Source organism: Peromyscus californicus, unplaced genomic scaffold, assembly GCF_007827085.1.
Source record: "Peromyscus californicus insignis strain IS unplaced genomic scaffold, ASM782708v3 Scaffold_7__1_contigs__length_154581171, whole genome shotgun sequence".
Taxonomy (NCBI): domain Eukaryota; kingdom Metazoa; phylum Chordata; class Mammalia; order Rodentia; family Cricetidae; genus Peromyscus; species Peromyscus californicus.
The window spans coordinates 31,520,973-31,540,375 of NW_026294595.1; the positions used below are offsets into that span (position 1 = coordinate 31,520,973).

At 37.7% G+C, this 19,403-nt stretch overlaps 1 non-coding gene across 1 annotated transcript; it reads right to left on the reverse strand.

Moving 5' to 3' along the window:
- Window positions 1-13,280: 13,280 nt before the first annotated feature.
- LOC128102757 (small nucleolar RNA SNORA40) lies at window positions 13,281-13,407 on the reverse strand. Its single transcript, XR_008215520.1, has one exon. It is a non-coding gene; the product is annotated as a small nucleolar RNA SNORA40 (small nucleolar RNA).
- Window positions 13,408-19,403: the final 5,996 nt, after the last annotated feature.

Below are 19,403 nucleotides of genomic sequence, written 5' to 3' on the forward strand. Positions count from 1 at the left end.
TGTGCAAGATGCTTTCTCTAGCAAAATGAAAGTCCTGAGATAGGCAGCCCCATGATTCTAGAAATAATTCATTATTTTCCCCAGATTCTGTCTCAAGTGTTTACACAGTGTTTTAGTCAGTAATGAAACATGAGTTAGATTGAAGAAATGTGTAAAAATAACCATTTATGAAGTATTGCTTTGATATACTTTAATAGCAGATAGAGTATAAGATTCAGGAAAGTGCTTCAGGACCCACAAATATACATTTTTAGAGAGAGCATATTAAAAAAATAGTTCAAGTAGTAGTTTAAGACTAAGTCTAGTGGACTCATAGGAAGGAGTTTATAATAAATTTTGTACCGGCACTGTCAGAAAATGCATATAACATCTTATGTTATAAAAACATCATAATGTAAGTTTTTTTAAAGGAAAAAAGGGAAAAAACCCAAAAGTGTTAAGTAAATTGTGGTTTGTATTTTTTTTAACTGTGTTCTCTGCTCAGAACTCCTGCATGCTTCAGTACTTTCTCATTTCACTAAAGAAAATAAAGGTTAGATATACATTTCCTTGTATGTATATATACATTAAATATATATGCACACACATAATATCACATAGGTTTTAACAATCAACATGTAATTAAATGTATTTATGTAACTCCTTCAAAGAGAGAGCTCTTTAATTCAGAAAGACAGGAATAAAGGAGATAAGGAAATCATTAACTTGTTCTGTATACATTACATTGTTTTAAAAATTTTATATTTATCTATTACTTGTGTGTGTGTGTGTGTGTGTGTGTGTGTGTGTGTGTGTACATTTGTCATGGCACATATGTGGAGACCCAGAGGACAGCTCACAAGAGTCACTTCTAACCCTCTATGTGGGATTGTTGATTGTTTTATTACTCTTTACTCTTTGGGAGGCCTGCCACCCAGCTCCCCAAAAAAATCCACACAGAGGCTTATCTTATGAATACTTGGTCTTAGCTTGGCTTGTTTCTAGCCAGCTTTTCTTTTCATTTTTTCTATGTCTAGCACTCTTTTTTTATTAAGAAATTTTCCATTCATTTTACATCCCAAACACAGATTCCCTTCTCCTCCCTCCTCCTGCCCCCCAGCACAGCCCCCCAGGCCACCTCCACCTCCTCCAAGGCAAGGCCTCCCATGGAGAGTCAGCAGAGCCTGGTACATTCAGTTGAGGTAGGTCCAAGCTGCTCCCTCCTGTACCAAGGCTGTGCAAGGTGTCCCACCATAGGTACTAGGCTCCAAAAAGCCCACTCATGCAGCAGGGATAGATCCTGATCACACTGCCAGGGGGCCAGATTTTCTTAACTTAAATTAACCTGTCTCTCCTTTATCTCTGGGCTTTTACATTTCTCTATTTCTGTATAATTTTTTCTTCCTTTCTTACTCCATTGCTGGTTGTGTAGCTGGGTGGCTGGCCCTTTCTTTTCTTGCTCCTAGATCTCTCTTCCTCATCCCTTGTTTTCTCCTTCTATTTAACCTCTCTGCCTGCCAGCCTCACCCAACCTTTCTGCTGCCTCGCTATTGGACATTGAGCTCTTGATTGGCCCATCAGGTGTTTTAGACAGGCAAAGTAACAGCTTCACAGAGTTAAACAAATGCAACAGAAAAGAATGCATCACACCTTTGCCTCATTAAACAAATGTTCCACAGCATAAATGAAATACATAAATGTAACATATCTTAAAACAATATTCTATAACATGGGATCTAGGGACCAGACTTAGCTATCAATGCCTTTTTACACATTGAATGACCTTTCAGGCTCTATATTATTTTTAATAAAAAGTTTAAAGTTTTTAAAGGAAGAAGATTCTGTCTTCTTAGGCATTTTCAGAAGGACAATATTTGAGTAGCAGATCTGGCAGGTGGGGAGGAGGTTAGAGAAAGAGGAATAATCAGAATGGGAGAAGTGAGGTGGCTACAAGGATGGCAGGCACCTCCAGAAATTGTCAGAGGAAAAAATATGCGTGGGCCAACAATCTCACAGTCTTTGTTTTGTTTTTCTCTTGTATATCATATCTGGATGCATCATCAAATCTTGTCAATTCTCTCTTCAAGTATGTTTGGAATTGAATAACTTTCACACTATCCCGACCTCTGTACTGGATCAGGCCATCACTGTATATATTTGCAAATACATTCCAAACCTGGCTCTTGCCCCTGCCTTCCTACAATCTATTCTCAGCATAGCCATGGTCAGGAAGACTGGTTGAAAACCTAAGATCAGCCTATCCTTTCCTTAAAAGCCCCATTTTAGTGGCTTCCTATCCTAAACTCAGACCTCAAGTCTTCTATAAAGAAATAAAGTCATTCTAATCCCTTCTCACACTAGCTAAAATCTGGTGAGCTTCAAAGCAACACTGATGTTCGGCTGGCAAGATGTCTCAGTGGGTAAAGGTGCTTGCTGCTCAGCTTTATGATAAGAGTTCAATCCCCAGGACCCATGTGATGGAAAAAAAACTGACTCCTGAAAGCTGTTTTATGATCTTTCATGTACACACACACACACACACACACACGCAAACACACACAGGAAGAAAGAATAAAAGGGAGAAAGAATGAAAAGAGGAAAGATTGACTGATATTGGAGTATGATTCCCAAAATGTTGATTCCATTTTTGTTCTTGCATCACTGACATCTGCTGAAGACCCCCCCAGGTGATTCGGATGCACAACCAGGGAAGCATATGAACCCTGCCCTCCACTGTCTGCCCACTTCCCTTTCTTCCCCCTTTTACCCTCCCCTCCTATTTCTTTTTCCCTCCCAGTATACTCTGGACGAAGGGGTTTCCTGATTCTTGCTTAAACACCACAGCTACCAGCCCACCACAGTGTGAGCCAGCCAATGCCCTTTCCAAGTATTCATGTGAAATGTTGTGAACCTCTTTCAGATCTTTAAAATGTCAAGTACCTTTGCATAAGGATTCCTAGAAAATTATGAGGGGCAGGGCCTTGATGAGCCTCTTGTCATTTTTTTTTCTTTCCCGATCAAGCTTTTCAAGGCTGACCAGATTGCATTTCTCTCACATAACATGATATGCCATATGATCATTTAGCCTTTATCTTGGGAGAGGAGGCTGCAAGGTAACTAGTCTAAACAGCTGCTGATGGAATCAGAGGTGACATTGATGAGCTTTCTGTAGATGTGCTCAGAGCTGTCTTATCTAGTAAAAGTCATCTGAAGATGGAAGTAACTTCCTGAGCACTTGTACAGGAGAGGCATGTGTATAGAAACTTTGGGGTCTTCTCTAGCACAAATATATAATTCTATTATTTTAAATTAATAATAACACAGAAATATAAGTACTGATTATATAAAAACACTCAAGGAATAGCTTGAGTGGACTTAGCTACATATTTCTTTATAATCCAATAGGTATCCCACAATTTTCTCAAATAACCACATAATATAAATAAATTGCACACTCTTCTTGTACAATGGAGGCTCAGAGCCCTTAGGCCTCACTCTTCAAAATATGTCACGATCCCCAGAATACCCCCATACAAACTTTTGAGACTCGATTTATTGAATAACATCATCTCTGTAATTAGGATGGTGTGGTTTATTCATATGGCTTAAAAATAATCATTTAAAAAATGCACATAACCCCTGGGAAAGATCCACTTTAAGCCCGATGGATGGCTCATGTATATTTCAGCAGAAGTGTTTTTAAAGTGCTTGGTACCTAATGGAAGCTCAACAAGTCTTTGGAGAATGAGTAAATCGATGTAGTAAGTGGATGGGTTTCTTTTTGGGGGGTGGGGTTGGAGGTTGGGGTTTGGGGTTATAGATGTGGGCCCCGCATCCAGAGACCTGGCCTGTGTCTGTGATTATATTATGTCTTAGAAGACATGAGCAAGAGTGAGCTCTGAACAGTAGGGTAACAAGGAGGGATTGTTGCACGCCTGGGGATGAGAAATCTTTATATTTTATACATGGCTGGGTTTGTGTGTAGACAAGCTCGGAATAACCCACAAAATACCTCACCTGATATTCAGCAGGTGCAGAGAGACCAGCACAGCTCACAAGAATATTGCTCAAACACCATCTCCCCCAAACTGCCTGTGTTTTCTTCTGCTTCCCTACTTAAGACGTTGCTAGAATCTTAGAAACACAAAGCACAACTGTAGGTCCCCTCCTACTCCAGGCCTGTGCTGTGGGAAGGGAGAAGCTTCAGCTTTAATTCAGGTTTGGACTTTTGATTTATTACTGAAATAAAATGTTTTGTGATTTAAAGTAACTCTAGGACTTTTTTATTACCTAAGAGTGCCCAGAAAAAGTAATGGTGCTGTACGAATGTTCAACTGGAGGCAATGGCAGTACTAACCCAAGAGAATAAATTCAAAGAGACAGTACAAAATAAAAACGAAGTTGTTTATAATTCTACCCTGTGAGTCATGCTTATTCCGTGTGTCTACCTCGCAGCCTCCTCTGATTAGTACGGTATCGATTCTCATGTCAGCCTGAAAGTATTTCTGTAGCATGTCAGCCACGTTTTTAGTTGATGCTGAAATTTTTAGTGAGCTTTATTTTAAGTCAGCATGAAATTATTAAACTGGGTTAATTTTTTTTCTCATCTTTAAACAGAGAATTCATCTGGCAATCTTGGCCTGGGTTGGTCGAAGGTTGTGGTTAATCCAGTTCCTGTTGTTAGTAGAGACAGCTCTACCAGCGTCAGACTCAAAGCCCCTTTTTTTGTAGTCATATGGTCACATAAAGAACAGCTCATGCTGCCTCAACCTGGGAGTTTTAAAGCCACTAAGGGACTGTTTTTAATGGACTATATTTTTTCTCAATAGAGCTACACCACTGAACAGACAAAACTGTGACTTTCCTAGGAAAAATGAGAGCTTCAGTCTTCTACAATTAATTGTTCTCTTGAAATTTAGGGCAGCATAATATTGCATTTGTTTGTAACAGATACAGTTTCAATCCTGAACAGTTGTCATGGAGGCTGGCAAATGGCTCTTCCCTGTCCTCATGGCTCAGACTTCCAAAGAGTCTTGATGTATTGAGATCTGCAGCCCTCTGAGCTGGAAGATAAGGGCTGTCTTGTGTTTCTTTTATTTCTCAGACAGCAGCCAGGCATGGCGCTCTGCACACAATAAGTGTCAAAGAAAGCTATTGACTGACTGTCTGCCTGTTTCCGTCATTTAGAATGCATATTGCTGCCTATTGTTCACATTTGAAGCCGAGCAGCATTAATACTGAGGTTGTGTGCTTTCTACATTCCTTTCACAGCTCCTGCCTCATTTAGACTAATTACTAGGCAGAACGTCCTTTCTATTTTGACAGTTAAGATGGAAGAAATTGAAATTTCAAAAGAAAAAAAAATTGTAAAGGACAGACTCACAAGAAGAGTGTTCAGGCCATTTGAATGTTATCTCATATCCTAACATCCAGTGCCTTTAACTTAAAATTTCCCATTTTGCTGATGCATAAATTAAGTGGCTCCCTGTTTTCCTCCAGAATCACAAAAACAATCATTTTACATTACATGCGATTCCTTACCTTTGTGTGTAAATATTCTCAACATTTTATCTAGGTGTGAATGAGAATATGTAATCACCCCATTTCTCATTTCTGGAAGTGAGTTTTCTTCTTGTATCCTCTGCATGGACGAACAGAGAAAGAGTATATAAAGAGTGGATACCTATGGCTGTGTCATCCCTCTGCTGTAAGATCAGTAACACTAAGCAGTTCTCACCTTTGTTAGACTTAGAAACAAGAATAGCCTTAGGCAAAGCTGAGAAAGCTGCCTTTGATATCCACCTATCTTTATTTTCTTAATATCCGTTGGCAGGCTTCTCCTAGAACATGATGTTCAACCTTCTGCTACCCTTTATATGACTTCAGTTTTCTCCCAGGAGAGATCTGCTAGGCAGGCTTCTCTCACCTCCTTCCTCTGGGTTCTGAGTTACTTTCATGTCCATCCTCCAAGGCTTGTTTAGTATCAGGCTAACAAACATGACTAACTTCTCTATCAAAGTTAGTCATGACCAATTACCATCCAATGTCTTTCAAAAGGGATGCATCAAATGCACACTGTGGGTATGTAAATCAAGCATGAGTAAAGTTTGAAGGGTTGAGGAAGATAATGAGAGAGTTAAAGGACCGACTGCTGAGAAAGTGTTTCCCATTGCATTAGTCAGTACTGACTGCTATAACAAAAGAGACTTGCCAGCTTAAACAGAAATTCATTTTACTGTTCTGGAAACTTGAAGTCAGAATTGCAGTGCCATTGAGGCTTTGTGAAGGCTCTGATCCTACCTTGAAGGTGGCCACTTTTTACCCGTACACTTGCCCTATCTTGTTGGGTATGAGTCTGAAACTTAAATGATTGCTAAATTCCTGCAATATAGCCATGTAACTCATCCAAAAATCAGGTAGAGAAATAATTATCTGTCCTAATAATTTTTGGGAAGAAGTAACAACTGTGTTTGATTTGTTTAGAATTGGCATTTGTATATGCTAGACTTCAAGGATGATTCAAGGGACTTTCAAGAATAATTGATGACATTCATTAGTTGTTCTTCATTTTTGACAGTTTTATGTATATAAACAATATAATGTGGTCATAGTTACCCCATTACCTTCTGGTATCCCCCTGACGTTTCCTTTGAACCTCTTTTCTCATCTAGTCCCTTCCCAATGGCTACACCATTAGGTAAAATGGCAAACATCCTTCAGTACCCATTAACAGTTAGGTATCTCCTCAGGAAGGGGTAGGCTTCATAGTCACCTCCTCTATCCATGGAAAGTTAGAGTGTCCTATCTTGTGCTGGTATCCATCAGTGCTGTGGGTCCATGGTTACAATAGCAATGTATCTGCATGGCAACATTCCATGGCATTCTTCCCATCCCCTGTCTCTTAAATTCATTCTTCTTTCTTTTCTGTGATGTTTCCTGGACTTGTGGGGTGTGAGGAACAGCCTTCCATTTAAGGCTAAGAGTGCTCATTGGTCACTTATTTTTGGTACTCTAACTGGATACAGGTCTCTGCATTGTTGCCTCGGGAATAATCTTTAGAATTAAATAAATGTTGTGATACACTTAGATGCAGGGGATTGAATAGTGTAACTAAAGGTCATTAAGTAACCTGGGATCATAGGGACTTGTCAGAGTGCACTGGATAAAGAAAGCAAGGGGAACTGAAAGTATGCATAGTCAGAGTTCTACCAGACCACAGATAATAAACTAATTTTTATACATGAACTTGTGATATAAAAATATTTTAATAACTTGTATATAAAAATAACATGACTCCATCTGACTTGTTTATTGATTCAAGGATACTTATTAATGCTACATTGGAATTCTTGATGAGTTATGTACAGTGGGAGGGAGATTTTCAGATGCACTTCTCTAGAAATGTGTTCACACTTTATTTAAAGCCAAGTGTTGAAAGAATTCCCAGGTAGGGGGCAGTTGCAGAACAATCAATGTAATACTAATTTAATCCAGCAGTACTTGAGTGCTAATTAAGCATCAGCATGGTTCTAGGTTCTAGGGAACACTAAAGGCTGAGATAAACAGACTCTTATTTTAATAGAATTTGCCCAGAATGGTAAGGGATAACACCAATAACCATCTATAATAAATATCACGCCAGCAGGCAATCAATCCGACAGACATGACAGAGTACCTGGATTTTCACTTTAGATTGAGTGGTTGGGGAAAAACATCCAGACTTAATGTGTGCTACAAATGACAAGGAGTAAATCATACAGAGAAAGGGAAGCAATATTGCTATGAGAAGCCACACTTAGTGTAAAAAAAAAAAAGGCCTGTGCTATGTGTGATTCTCTGTGCTTAAAAACCAGGTACCAAGTTGTAGATCGTCTGCAGCACTGTGGAAAGGGAAGAGTAGAGGAGAGCTTGATGAGAGCCTTCCTGTGCAGGGTGCTGCAAGACCGAGTGACTGTCATTAAGATCAGCAAGAATTTGTTCAGTAACAAGTAAGAGATGATGGGTTTAAGCTATAAAAAGAGTTGATAAAGATTCTGTGTTTAAACTCGAGCAAGTGCAAAGAAACTAAGAATCGTCTGAAATTAAAATATAAATGGCATGGTAGAAGACAGAGATGGTTTCTCAGTAGACAAGCCTAGAAACTAGAAAAACATATCCGTACCAACACAGAATTAGGAGCCATGGACAGGATAAGGGTTTTCTAGTGACAGCATGTCTTCACATGTTGATCTTGCTAGCAGTCTCCTGTGTGGAGCACACTCACATTACCAGTATTATATGGAGTACACTAATGGGAACATGGGGCTACGGTTAAGGATTTCAGCAATGTCTCTGTGGAGCTTAGCTATAACACTCCAGCACACTCTTTATCATCTGTAATATGAGAGTGTTCTGGGTGAATATGCTGCATATGTATTATATGTAATCTGCATTTTATGTGTAATATATGTGACACATGATATATATTCATTTGCTTGTTTTCAAATTTAGTCCTTTCATCTAAACCTCGTATTGTCTCTACATAAATTAAAAGAATTCCTTTGGGAGATGCAGTTGATTGGTACATGACTTGGGTTGAATCTACCTCAAAAGATTTTGGTAAAATAAACCCAAACAACAAAAACACCCATCAGGCTTTTGGTTTCAGGACTGTGTTAGCTATATTCTGTTGGTTGTAGCTGTGACAAATACCTGAGAGGAAACACTAAAACAAAGAAAGACTTATTTTAGCTCACAGTTTCTTAGGGTTCAGTCCATGGTCACTTGGTCCTGTTGCTCTGGGCCTGTGGTGAGCTATAACATCATGATGGAGTGGTGAGGGGATCACTTTATGGCTGGAAGTGATCCAGGAAATAGGGAAGCAGGGAACAAGCAAGGTGCTGGGGTAAAGTGTGTCTTTCCAGGGAACACTCCCAGTGAGCTACTTCCTTTACCTAGGCCCTAACTTCTACTTTCGCTCATCTCTCAATAATATTATTAATCCATCACATTATGAATCCATCAAGGGATTAGTCCATTGATTAGATCAGAGCCTTCAAGAACCAATCCCTTTCTAGTAGCCTATCAGTGAGCAACCAAGTCTTACCACCTGAGTCTTTGGGGAAACACCTCATATCCAAGTCACTACAGAAGTAATATTCTTTTATATTTCCAAACCCCCTTTCATGTAGGCAGGAATTATGAGCTTCATCTTGAAAATTGTGATTGAGGCATACAGAAGTGCTTATTTTCAAAGATGAAATGCCGAACAGAGTACTCTTGTGTGACTCATTTTAAAATTCTGAGAGAATTGACTTGGCCATTCAGTGTGCTGCCTGGCAGCTGACCACAGTCTACATTTGCTGAGCTATGAGGAGGGGCATAGATATGCAACTGAAGATGTGGACTGCAGCTATTCCCCCAAAAGAGGAATGAGTAGTTACTGCAAAACATACCCAGTACATTTACCAATGAGGCATTGTGTACTTATTTTCCAATTTAGCTCAGTAAATAAGACCTGTACTTCAAAAGCTGGGTTTTTGGCAGTAACAAGAGAACTTTTAATTAACATCACAGTTATTTTTAAAGACTTCTATGACTGTACTAACTTTGATCATCTTTTATCTTCAGTTTCAGAGAAAGACGGAGACATTTCAAATAAGAACGGAGTCTCAAAATAGACTGTGTGGGTGACTCTGTTGTTGCTGTTTTACTCCTTGTTCAAACTATGGTTTTCACACTATCCACACACTTACCTCTGGGATATTGGAGCAGTAAGAAATGAACAGCATGACTTCAGCATCTTCTAGAAACATAGAAGAGTAACTGGAGTGCTGCCGGCAGAGGAGACCCTTTCCCAGGGTGTGTAGTAATCATGATCTCTGTTGAAATAGAAGAGTACTTAAATCATACAAGCTCCAAAAAAAGCTTGGAAATGAATATGGCTGTGTTTACTTTCATTTCTAGTTATACTAGTAAATTAATAGAATTAATAGGGATGACTCACAAAGATGAGAAAGGCAAAGTGTGGACTACATTAAAAAAACTGTTTATACTTTCATGTAGTTTTAAACATTTATTGTTTGACTACATTTTAGAAAGGCAGTTATCGGTAAAAGGCAAAGAAGATATGATAAGCAACTGAAGAAGCTCTTTATTCCAACAAATAGCAAGATATTGAATCCTTGATTTTTATGTGTCTAGCTGTAGGGATGACCTGGAAGGCCAGCATGTCTGGAAAGCTAATGCCAATAGGGCCAGACTCTGGCCTTTGAGCTTAGGGGTTTTTCTTGACTGAGCACTTAATCCAGGTCTGTTCTTACATGATCCTGACTGGCTGGGACTAGAAGCTACTCTTTTCCAGAGAAATTATGCTGTAAAAATTAGTAGAAGAAAATATTTAAGACAATAGACTGAATTTAAAATGGTTTAGTTTTATCCTTGATCATTCCTCCTAAAACTTACTTACTAACTTACTGTTAGTCTTCACTACTCTCTCTCTCAATCTCCCTCTCTCCCTCCTGCTCTCTATCCCTCCCTCTTTCTGTCTCCCTCCCTTTCTCTCTTTCAACGACTGACAAATGGTTTTGCTGTAAGCCTTGATTCATAGTAGCATGATTTTACCACAATAGCCTGAAGCTCTTTAGTATGAATAGTGGTACAGACAGGTTAAAGCACATGCTCCAAGGTCCATCCATCTCCTCTGTGCATATCTAATTTACCACTCTCCACCGAAATACTTGAGAATATGAAAATCTTCTGCTCTTCCTCTTCTCCCTGATTTATTTATAATTCATAAATTCTTTATTCCAAGGCTTCCCTCTTTAAATCCCAATTTTAAATTCAACAGAAGGCGCACTATCGTATTCCATGATATTTCATATGTTCTGATGGCAGACAACATGTGATTGCAGGATGCTGAGGTACTATTTTGGGCACTGCCTGAAATGAAATGGCACTTCAAGTTTTTTCCTAGAGCCGTTTCACACAGTACATTCTGTAAGCCACTGGAATTTCCTCTCTCACAGGCACGCTGTAAGACTGTCTTTGCAATGATCTGTTAAGTCCATTTCAAGAAGTTTTTGCAGACCTGGTGCCCTGACACCAGGGTTAGGGCGGTAACAGAAGATTGGGTCCCTGACATTAACAAGTCCAGAATATGTCCAGAAGGGCACAAGGTGGAACCTGATTAGAAGTTACTATGTACTCCAAAACAATGTCAGCTGTACAAAGTATAACCCAATAAGTACATAGTATGTTCTCAAAAAACAGTGTTAGCTGTACAAAATATAACTCAATTAGAATATACCGTGTGTTCAAAATCAATGTCGGCTATACAAAGTAGAGCCTGGACTTGGAAAGTGCTGCTGTAAGTTGCATTTTGGTGTCAAGGTGGCAAAGGGAAACAGTGAGTGGAGGATCAGAAGGGGCACAAGAAGACTAGGAGCAGATGGAGCCGGGGAGGAAGGACAGTTCAAGCCCAGAGGGCAGCAAAAGCAAACGCACACAGGTTGAAGGCAAAGGAGTAAATCGTGAGGCTTCTGAGCTGCCTCCCAGCTCTGACATGGGTGTTACATGAACAGGGAAGAGGACAGTGGTTGTTATTTTGCATATGGAGGGAGTAGTTGCTTGAATGAACAATGGATGTGAGTCTGTGAGACCATTGGATACAGCATGGGGCATAGAACAGTTACTTTATAGATGACTGTGGTTAGTATTTTGGGAGAGTTGTGGTGTGACAAGATCATGTTCAGAAGAACTTCCTAAGAATTTTTTTTACCTTAGATTTCTGTGTATTTTCCTGTCCACCAATTACCAGCATAATCCCCAGTCTATAAATACTTGCCTTATGCCCACTCACCGCCCAACAAGGAAACTTCTCTTTGCAATAGACAGAGACCACTACAGAAAACCATACCCAATCAAAATACCGAGTTGTGCAGCCCAGTCCCATGGGATACATCTACATAACATCCTGCTCCTAAGGCTCAGGGAGCATTGGAGAAGAGGGCCAGAAAGATTGTAAGAGTGAGAGGGTCAGAGAGTTTGCTGTGAAATGGTCTCCTAGGAATGTCAGAAGCTATGTTCATAAGACTCACCAACATGACTGCCTAAACATGAGCTGAACAAGGATGACACCAATGAACACGCCAGATTTAATGGGAAAAAGCCATGAAAACTCAACCCTACACGAAGAACTACGGGCAACTGAGGAAAGCTGGGGCAGGTGGTCTTATCACACCAGTTGGTTGTCCAATGCCAAATAGTCAGCCCTGAAAACATACATGCAAGTAACATTATGAGGACTGAACAGGTTATAGTTAGGAATATATACACATATAAAAATATATATGTGTATGTAATAACAATTAGTTAAAAAAGAGGTCATGAATTCAAAGGAGAGTAGGGATAGATATAAAAGAAGGTTTGGAAGGAGGAAAGTGAAGGGATAAATATTGTAATTAAATTATAATCTCAAAATTAAAAAAAATAGAGGGGAAAATGAGCTGACCTTTTTTTTTTTTTTTTTAAACAAGATTATCCACTTCCTTCTGTCTTGTATCCTGCTATCTACTTCCTAAACTAGATCTATTCTGGCTTCGAAATTAACCATATTACCAAATCAATAGCTGTTTATCATGGAAGATAATAATTATTGACATTCCATTACACTAAGATTCCTTGCCAGCACATAGTATACACCAATCCAAGTCCCTCCCAGATGTTGTTTTGTTACTCCTATGAGAATTCAATGAAGTAATTAATTTGGAAAATGGAGTTATCAGAGATGGTATGAAAGAGATAGGTTTGCATGCCTTGGAGGAAGGAAGAATTCCATAGGTAGTGTATAGGGGAAAGACTGGGTATTCTGATGGAGTAAGGCATTAAAGTGTGTTTCACAAACTGCAAATAAACTAATATTAGGAAGAGTTAATAATTTACTCAAGCTCACATAGTTGAAAAATGTTATATCTGGCATTCAAATCTGGTGGATACAATTTAGAAGGTTGTATTTTTAATGATGGGACTAGGTTATAGGAGTTCAGAATCCAGGCTGGTATGCCTTATTTTACTGTGTTCCTCCAGTTATAAAATTAATGTTTTTATAAACATTGAAATGAGTGCCTTTCAGGTGAAGCATGCCTTAGCTCCATGAAGAACTTTGCAAAAATATTAATCAGTTTAGGGAAGCTGGATATCCGAGTGAGATTTGTCTATTCTCTGCTTTCACTGACTACTTTGTACCACTCGATGGAGATCTAGGGGTATTTGGTGCTTTGTGTGAGTTTTTAATACGTAGTTTTCCATTTATTTTTATGTATCATATTCCTTCTTGTATACATCAAAACTCACACTGAATAATGAGTTCTGGGTGGCAAGAAAGGATTTGTTTTGCACTTGCCTTTCCTGCCTTTGTCCTCCAGTTGAACAAAAACACATTTAAGTGGTGTAATAAATGGTTTTATTGCAGTATGACCTATCCACTGTTAAAGGTTCAACTGTGACATTTAGTTTATTCACAGACTTGTGTAATTATTAACACGATCTGCTGATCATTTTCATTCACCTTTTCCAGCTTTGTTAAAGTCACTTCCATCTCACCAACTCACCACCCACCAATCCAACCATAGTAATCACTATCCTTTCCTAACTACTGATTTGCATATTGTGGAAGTCTCATGTGTGGAGTCATGTAGTATATACTCTTTTGTAACTGGCTCTTTTCCTTTTACCTAGTACTTTCAAGGTTCAAGAAGGTATCAAGAAGGTTGTAATATCCAAGATTTATTTCTTTTAATAACTATTCCATATTCTGGATATCATTTGCAGCAAACATTTGGGCTATTTTATTTATCTGCTATGAATAATGTAACAGTAAAAACTTGAGACTAACTTTTTGTGTGTACATATGCTTCCATTTATCTTCAGGATGCCTTGAAGAGGAATTACTGGTTTATATGATAATTCTATACTTAAGGTTTTGAGAAAAATTCCATAATTTTGTCAAATGATGCTTTATTACTATACATTCCCAACAGAAACATGTCAAGGGTTCCAGTGTCCACTCATCCTCATGCATGCCAGCACTTGTCTCTTTGATCACAGCAACCCTTGCTGTGATCAAAGTATAAACTTTGTATAAACTTGTATCTCATGGTGCTTTTGACTTGAATTTTTCTGAAGGCCAGTGATGCCCAGTAGGTGTTTCTGTATTTACGAGCCATTTTTACAGTGTGGTGACAGACTTATCTATTCAGACATTATCTCCCATTTTTAATTGGCTTGTCATTTCACTTCCAAGTTGTAAGAACTCTTGTGTATCCTAGAAACAAATCACTGCTCAGAGCTGTACATTGCAAGTATTTTGTCTTGAGTTTTCCTTACACTTCTTAGTTAATGATGTCCTTTCAAGCATCAAAGTTTTGAAAATGAAGAACTTATCTACTTTTCAGTGTTTGCAAGTTTTATTCCTGATGCACATAAAAAGATTTTCCTGAAACCTTAAACAACCCCATGGAGGATTAAGAATATTAAGCCATGAATTCGGGAAGGCACAGGTTCAGTAAACAACAGTAATATCTTTGTTGGGTATCAGGATTATAGCGACTTCAAAAAAAAAATCAGGGCAGTGTTTTACTTTTCTAATGTTGGGGAGAAAGTTTTGTGAAGATTTTGTTATAGTTCTGTCTATGTTGAGTCATACTTCTCTTTTCATTTTGAATATTTTCTCCTTGTTTTTCAGTATTTTCGCTGCAGACCTGTTCTTTATTCTACTTGGACTAGAACGGAGCTCATGGAGTAGTTCATGGAGCCCTTTGGATGCAATCATTTAGAAATTTTGACTGTTGTTCCTTTGATTTTTTTCCTTGCCTCTTTCCCTCACTCCCTCCTCTCTTGACACAGTTCATTTTGTGCTTTATTTCCCTGAGGCTTCACTCGATTTTATTTTTAAAATGTACCCTTTAAAAAATATTTCATACCTGAGTACTGTACTTTATCTCCCCCATCCCTCTTCCCACTCCAACACCTCCTCCTCTTCCTCTCAAATTTATGACTTCTTGCTAATTAATTTTTCTTCCTTTCACCTTCTTTATTTATGTAGCATAATTTCCATCCATCTATATGTTCTTTGATTCTTTCTTATGCCTGCACAAAGTTAGTGTTAATCACAGATTTTTTTAATTACTATTCTTTTCAGTTACAAAATTTTTATGGCAATCCACCTCTTTTTCTGAAACATTTTCCTCTTTACTTTTCCTTTCTGATATGTCTAGTTGATGAGGAGCTGTTATCACATCTTCCTGTACATCCTTTAGTTCCTCAAACACACTTAAAACAGCAACTTTGAAGTCTGCACTGATTAACACACAAGACTTTCAATGGCAGATTTTGTTATGTATCTTTTTTTTTGAGCTGAGGATCGAACCCAGGGCCTTGAGCTTGCTAGGCAAGCGCTCTACCACTGAGCTAAATCCCCAACCTTGTTATGTATCTTAATTTCTTTTTCTTTGGTTGGTCACACTTCATTTATATGCTTGTATCACAAGTTTTTATCAAATAATGCAATTAAAAATAATATAGGAATTTTTTAATTGTTGTGTTCCAAATATGAGGAAGGCTTCAGATACTATGACTCCCTGTCTGATAAAATTCTCTGTAGTGCTATTCCAAACTTGAGGATAGATAGTGGCCACTTGTCTTGGAATGGATTCACAAGTAGGGTCTGGGATGGGACAGTGACCACTGGTCTCATGTATTAATTGTCCCAAGGAACTATTAGGACTTTTAGTCATTTCTATTTGTTTTATCTATGTAGTCACATTGATTAAAAATGCTTTGTCTTTTATCATTATTTTGTTCCTTAAAACTTAAATTTTACTATGAGTCAAGACGAAGCTGGGCCAAGTTAGCAACTTTAGTTTACATGAACTTATAAGCCAATTTTGTACTAAGTACATTAAAAAGAAAACATAGCCGGGCGGTGGTGGCGCACGCCTTTAATCCCAGCACTCGGGAGGCAGAGCCAGGCGGATCTCTGTGAGTTCGAGGCCAGCCTGGTCTCCAAAGCGAGTTCCAGGAAAGGCGCAAAGCTACAGAGAAACCCTGTCTCGAAAAACCAAAAAAAAAAAAAAAAAAACAAAAAAAAAAAACCATAATCACAGGTAGGTAGACAGTTTATTAGTACATAATCTTGCATAAGATATGTTTTAGTAAACTAAGATTTTAAGCATTATTATTTGTTGGAATTATATTTTCTGTAATTCTCATTGTGAAAAGGAAACCACAGAGATCTTCAATAAACATATCTATCAACTTATATACAATCCAGCCTTAATTTCAAAACCTTACAGTTAAAAGTTTTTTACTAAGAATATTTTGAAAACACGATATGAATTTTATATTACCCATTATATAACAAGATAAAATTTATATATGTATATTTTGGAATCTGTTTTGAAGGAAACCTTTCCAAAAATCTATGTAGAGAATGTTAAAGATTTATGAAACATTTAATATTCCCAAAGACATCATTCTAATTGGTATTAAGATATTTAGAGTACTTTAACTGATAAAATAGTGTGGACTTTACTCTCTCTGAGGAGGGGATAGAGTTGGGGTAGGGGGAGGTGAAGGGAGCAGGAGGAGGGGAGGGAGGGGGAACTGTGGTTGGTATGTAAAATGAAAAAGAAAACTTTTAAATTAAAAATAATAGTATGAACTTACCACAACATATGATCATAATATTTCAATTTGAACCTGCACATTCATTTTAATTGTGCATGCCAAAAAATAATTTTAGCACATAACCAAGATAAATTTTAAAAAGACATTGCATGAAAAGATCAGGACTGTATCCAGGCACTTCTAGCTCATTCCTACTGACAATGGAGTACCCAGAGTAACTAACGTTTCTCTCACTGTTTATGTTTCTTCAATATTTTTGTACTTAGATTTTCAAAATTGTGAATGATATCTCATATTCTACCTGATATATTTCTAAATGTTGAAATAATATTTATGTTTGTTTTAATGAAGTCACAAATTAAAATATTATGTTCTTTCATTTGATCCTATCTTTTTGTTATGATAGTTTACTTACCCTAAACTCGTACTTCATTTATAACTATTGTTTATAAGATAAAAGTTTTTTTCGTTGTCTTATAAACATATATATATATATATGTATGTATATACACACATATATATTCTCATTATTCAGTATAATTTGGATAAAACAAAAAATCTAATTTTTAATTTAATTTCATTTACTCTAGCAGGAGATACTCAAAGATTTGGGTTAACTCTTTAAGTTATCTAAATTAAAAAAAATCTGTCTAGAGGAATAACAACATTCATGATATTTCATACCTTAAATATTGGTGTTTCTTTATTTAATTAGTATCTAGAATGTCTCATAGTATAATTATCCAGGATTAAACAATTAATTAAGTAATATTTGTATCACACAAATCAGAATGGGGACAATATTACAGTCACTCCTTCCAAAGTCCCATTTCTAACCAATTATATATAAGTAAGATAGTTCATAGATTACACATAAATAGGAGAAGCATAGCCAACCCAGTTTAAAAAATAGATAGATTTTAGGCTGGGCGGTGGTGGCGCACGCCTTTAATCCCAGCACTCGGGAGGCAGAGCCAGGCGGATCTCTGTGAGTTCGAGGCCAGCCTGGGCTACCAAGTGAGTTCCAGGAAAGGCGCAAAGCTACACAGAGAAACCCTGTCTCGAAAAAACCAAAAAAAAAAAAAAAATAGATAGATTTTACTTAGTTTAAATACATCTTTCCTTCATATGTTACCTTCATGCCATTAGACCAAACTATGTTCTTAATTACTTTATTCTAGATATAGTAATCCTATGTCACATGTAAATATTATGTCGGATACAGAGGGAGTAAAACAATTCAGATCTGGATCATGACGGTCAATAGTTTTTGTATGATCTAGGAGTTTCTTTCTTCCTGGCCTTTACGAGCTCCTGAAGACTGCTGTCCTGCATACTACTTATTTAATAAGTAATATGTGACCCCTGGGTGTATAAGATGTGATTCTTGACCAATAGGGCTTTCTCTGAATGAGAATTTTTTAAAAGAAGCTGTGTGTGCAGAGACTGATTAGAACTTCAGTACTGTGGATAACTTGCAGTGTTGCATGTCCAGAAGCTAATTATCTTATCTTGATCTAGTTTTAGCCCTCCTTGTCCACCTCTTGGTCTGAACTAGCATAATGTAACTAACAGATAGAAACCTTTCAGAATATATTAATTTAGTAGACCATTAGCTTCCACTAACTCAAAAGCTAAGAATGTCATCAGGTAGCATCTTTGACCTATGGAAAAGCTTCCCGCATGTTGCTGTAACTACTTCTCTTATGTATCCACCAACACATTTTAAACTTGTCTTGATTGATGATTTTCTTTGTTCTGTGAAACTATAAAACTTTATGAAACTGCTTCCATGTTGGAACATGGAATTTGGGGTAACCTAAATCTGTGTTCCTGGGCCATCGTCACTCAGAATGACTCTAGAATAAACTTTCTTGTTCCATTTATGAGAGCTGTGGGTTTGTGTTAATACCCTTAGTCGGAATGGAGTAAGGTGAGGGCCATGTAGACCCAGACTAGGGGTCTGGAGAGTTGGACTTGGCTTTTACTTTATGAGTGCAGGCAGAGAAGAGAACCCTGGCCTCTCTGCTATTCTTGCCTGCAACATAACCTCTGCAGTTAGTGTGGGGAAGGACCATGGCAAATGGTGTGGTGACAGTCTGCCCCTCCTAATACTGTGACCCTCTCAACTAGGAACTGGGAGCTACAGGATCTAAATATCCTCTTGGGTACATCTTTCTAGAGTAGAATTTTCACTGTCCTAAGCTAGGCTTAGAGAGGGAGTGGTTTGTTCTTCTTCCTCTTCTGGGTTGTTTACTTTCATTCTTCATAGTTCCATTCCAGAAATCATCTAGTTGTAGATTTAATCTTTAAAATTATTAAGTTTATTTGAATCAGACACTTGAAACAGTAACTTGTTATGTTATGTGGCTAATAAAGTTTATTGAATAAATTAGTGAACTCAAAATGTCAAATAATAAAGTCTATTAAAGAAGTTTCCAAATGAGAATATGCCAAAAAAGTAACAATGGAAAGAGACACCTTGAAACATTATTTGCTATTATGGGAAAAAAAGGAACCATATTCCTTATAAACTGTAGAATTTTTGTGTGAAGACTATTAGTCTTCATGACCAAGATACTATTCACGACAATTTGTCAGGTCCAAAGACCCACTGTTGTAAATGATCCTTAAATTAATTTATTGTGAAAGATGATTTGCTTGGAGGCTTCACATTCAGAACCAAACCCTTAAGAGAAAGTGGCGAATTAATGCTAACATTCTTTGAATTCTGGATCCCTGGGGCATGTTTGAGAAAG